This window comes from Centruroides sculpturatus, unplaced genomic scaffold, assembly GCF_000671375.1.
Source record: "Centruroides sculpturatus isolate CEXI.00-Female unplaced genomic scaffold, Cexi_2.0 scaffold163, whole genome shotgun sequence".
Lineage (NCBI taxonomy): Eukaryota > Metazoa > Arthropoda > Arachnida > Scorpiones > Buthidae > Centruroides > Centruroides sculpturatus.
The window spans coordinates 615,639-620,150 of record NW_019384360.1 but is presented as its reverse complement, the minus strand read 5'-3'; the positions used below and the strand labels follow the sequence as shown (position 1 = coordinate 620,150).

General features: G+C 35.4%; 1 protein-coding gene and 1 pseudogene across 1 annotated transcript in view; one reads left to right on the top strand and one right to left on the bottom strand.

Annotated features, from left to right (window-relative positions):
• Positions 1–451: 451 nt before the first annotated feature.
• Positions 452–4,512, top strand: part of LOC111640901 (replication factor C subunit 4-like) — a 37,947-nt gene continuing 33,886 nt past the window's right edge. Inside the window, exon 1 of the mRNA XM_023387003.1 lies at positions 452–596. The gene's annotated coding sequence lies outside the window, so the exon portion shown is untranslated. The remainder of the gene's footprint in view (positions 597–4,512) is intronic.
• LOC111640645 lies at positions 609–2,335 on the bottom strand (annotated as a pseudogene).

Below are 4,512 nucleotides of genomic sequence, written 5' to 3'. Positions count from 1 at the left end.
AAAAAGAGAGCAAAAGGTCATTTGAACCATTCTCTATGTAAACATACCTCTATCCAGACAAAACAATCCAAAGGTTTAAAATCACACTACTAAGTGCGATTTTAAAGAAAACAGGGAGTGAATGTGAAATCCGGAATTTTTGCCCACTATTTGTCGATTAATTGTCCCGTATTTGCTTAAAATCCAATTAAATTTTCCTTTAACTTAAAGTGGAACCTAACGGGAAAAAAAACTTTTCGTTTATGTTCGACATAAACATCCGTTCAATTCGAAACTAATCCCACATTCCAACGCTAAAGTTTATAGTTAACATGGGCCCGGGAACAACTCTGACCCATCTGCATACCTTTTACCTCACAACAATTGGTCACATGACCATTCTCCCACGCCGAACTTATAAAAACCCCTTCCTTCCCCTTCTCGGGGGAGTCGTTCATCCGCCGTCACTTTTAAACCTGTGTCCTACGAATATTGTGTCCGAATAATATACTGTGTCCTATCGATATTGTGTCCTGAAGAAAAATTATTATCCTTATCCTACCAACCCATTGGATATCAAAACCTTTTTCCTTAGGAATATTCAAAGACATAAAGAGGTATGGAAAAAATTTTTGTGAACTCTCTCTCGGTTTTTCGAGTTTCAGGGACTCAGATTTTCCCTTTGAAATTAGTTATTATAATCTCTATGTAGCTAGTAAATCGTTGTTATCCTGTTAAATTGGTGTCCTCGTTTGCTCGTATATCGCCGGTCATCTTACCGACGCACTCCTCCCTCCGCCACTCGACCCGAAACATTTAATCCCGTTACAGCGGGAAAAGGAAAATTTTAATCCATCCTGACAGTGAGAAAGTTCATCAACCTGTTGCCGGATCGGGAGACCTACACCCTCCCCGGCGGTTCACACCTGTAATTATGCCTACTACCAACGACATGAAGATCTCTAGCATAAACACTTTTACATTTGGCTTGCTGTTGGAACCAGCTGCCAGCCACTTATCCCTGGAGTAATATTCGTAAAAGTTTGCAGCCAGCACGCACAAGGCCAGTACTATATAAAGTACTGCAAAAATACCAATTCTGACGGTTAAAATATGTAATTTTTCCACTTTGCAACAATTGTTGCGGTGGTGTGCGTGAAGGGCCGGCGAGTGTTTTGATTTTAATATATAATAAAGACCAGCGAGTAGAAACATGGAACCGATGATCAGGTAAACAAATGATGGGATGATGACGAAGCCCAATAAATTTCGAGGGCTCTGATTGCCTACGTAACAAGTTCCGGTCAATTCGTCTGCATCGACCACTCTCAAAACTAGTATGGCTATGGTTTTCATGGCGGGGAGTGACCAACCTAACGTATGAAAGTAAATAGAACGTCGTTGCATAGCTTCGTTGGTCCACTTGAGACTCACCGAGAAAAACCACATAATGGTCAGTATAACCCACCAAACCGCACTCGCCATGCTGAAAAAGTAAAGGAAAACAAAAATGATGGTGCACTTGATGTTATCCAGGTCTTCCTGGATCAAGATGGGCACTTCGTGCTGACTGTGCACGTAACAGGAAACCTCTTCCTGCCCCGCAATTAAACGTATAAAGTAGCCAATACTGTATACGTTATACATGCCGCTTATGATAACTATGGGTTTCTCTCGGTAGTGAAATTTCGAGGAGTTGATGAGGAAGGTAAAAACGGTAAAAAGCGTGGAAAGGAAACACAAAATGGACCATACCGTAACCCAAAACTCTGCAAAGTTCTTGTTGTCTCGACTAAATAACACTTCCGCGTTGCATGTTTGGGCGCAACGTCCCGTGCGATTGACGTAGTAGAAACTTTTGTATTCACTGCACGGTGCGTAGTGTCGCCTGAAAGAAGGCTTGGTAGGCACGTTAATACGGTTCGAGACGTTTTTGTCGTCGATCGAAGTAACTGTGAAGTTGGTGATGATCTTTTGCTGTCGGTTCTGGTCCTTTTATGCACATCTGTACGTCGTTGTTTTCGGACGGAAACTTGCTACACTCTAGACCTGACGGCCATAAGAAACCAAATTCCTCTAACACCAGTAGACACCTGGCCTTAACGTCTTCGCACAGCGGAGCGCAAGGTCCTATATTCTGTGGAACCATCTCCGAACAAAAAGGAACGTAAACAGAACACAGAAAAAGTCGTAACCTGGACGAACAACCATATTGTATCAGAGGTTTGAAGGTGACCAATTGCAAGTGGGCATCATATTGGTCTCTGTCACCTAGTGCATTCGGCATTCTGGTTACGTTATATCCAATATCGTAACATATTTCTATTTTGATGTGCTCACACGTTTCTATAGCCATTGTTTTAATGGCTATGGAAAGGATGGAGAAAGAAACTATCATCGACAGAAACATCTCTGTCGTCTTGAACATCTAAATGACTAAACTACATGTCACTTTTCAATTACAACACATATTCCTTATAGTTTTTATTAAATTTCAAAATAGTAATTTTTATAAATATTGTTATTTATTTCAATAAATTAATAAGTATATAGTTTTTTTAGTTTGGCGTAAAATTATAATTTTGCGCATTGGCTATTTTTTGGGCGACATATTATTTATAAATATATTAGTTGAATAAAAATGCACTTTAAAATGGTTTTTCATCGTTTTTTATTAATTAGAGACAGAAATAAAACAAATATTTGTTTTTTTTCAAATACATTTTTGTCTCCCCTTTATAATAAATGAATTAATCTATTTCTAAGTAAAAAGTAATTTTTTTTAAATGTCCTTTTTCGTGATAAAGTGTTAATACTTCTTACTATAAACTATACATACTTCTTAAATATGTAAAAGTGTAGATAATTCTCCATAAATGAGGCATGACTCAGTGCTTAAAAAACCGGTGACAAGTTGGAACAATAGGTGAAACGTGGAACAAAAGAAGGTATAGGGACAAAAGCTTCGAGAAAGCATGAAAGGACCACATGTAAACGACGGAATTAAAATTTCACATAGAATCGGACAGCTGATGTCGAAATACCTGCCACGTTTGTTCCTTCTGGAGACGTGATTATTAATTTAAAACGCGAGCTATTTTTAAATGCTTTCCGCGAAAAAATCAAGTGTTACTTTTCAAATTATCTAATCACATGCATGTGGTAGGATGAATATTCCAAGTTCCGATAATAGGTCAAATTAGAGACACGCATTCCTCCTCCCATCACAAGACAATAAATTTCTGATTAGTTTAGTTCGTAGATGAATGTTAATTATATTATTTAAATTAAAATTTTAAACAAATAAAATACTTAAAATAATTCTTTATTAATAACAGATGTAAATAAGGATCAAACTTTCCTTTTGCCTTTAGACATTGTACAGTACCATACAACTGAACAATTCTAGGAACCTAGAACCTGTAGACCCCCCACAAGTTTAATACTTAGTGTAGAATTTAAACTCGATGTCAGAAAAATTCTTAAAGGTATAAACAGATGACATTGGGTCATATTTTTTGCAATATATGCCAAGTTTTTTTTAATGTGTTTGTAATTCCACTGTTTAAATTTCTGTGTTATCAGCTCATTAAAGAGCTCAAGACCATCAATATGATAAATTAACGTTTTAATAGAATAACAAATAAAGCAGACATTCAAAAATAATTATAATTAAAATTAGCACTTCTGACTTTTTTTATTTTTATTAATTAAGAATGGTTTTCCGGTGTTTTACGTAGGCGGTATCTTACGAGAGCGATCCTGTTTCCAGTTAATATTTGACAACGACGATTTCTTTTTCAGTATTAACTTTAAATTTACAAACATATGTTTTATATATAATAATTTCTCTAATCTTGTATTATTTAATAACGGTATTGAATATATTACAGTAGATTCTCGTTAATTCGAATTCAGAGCTATAGTAACTTTCTATTACAAAAGATCTAATGTTTTATAAGCGTGTTAAAAATTTTAACTGTTACAAAACAAATTCATTGTTTATAGACTGAAGAGAATTCGGATCCAAAATGGATTTAAATAAAATATCTGAAAATTAATCGTCGTCTTAGTAATTCTTGAACTCGGGTGAAAATTGGAATCGAACGACTAAACATTTTGGTTTATTATTTAATTATATTCTCCAAAAGTGCGATCAAGCCGCAATGAAAAAATTCGACTCACTTTTGAAAAATCAATTGTTTCGCCCATATGGTCAAATGAACAAACAGATTCAATTATAGGTCAAACACTCATTACCTCCTGCTGTCACAAGACAATGCTTATTTTTCGGTAGTACTGTACATACTTTTCTTGGTTTATAGAAAGTTTCTGATTAGTTAATTGACATTCATCTATGGAATAATTTTATTTAGGGGAGATCGGGGCAAGATCGGCATGTTAAGCTTTACTTAAATTTTGTGTAATAAATACTGCTGTAAACTGAAAAAAAAGCTTTGCATATTGTCTATTGGAATGTTACCTTACTATAGAACTGGTTAAAATCAGTTTGGAAATAAAAATAATTAAAAT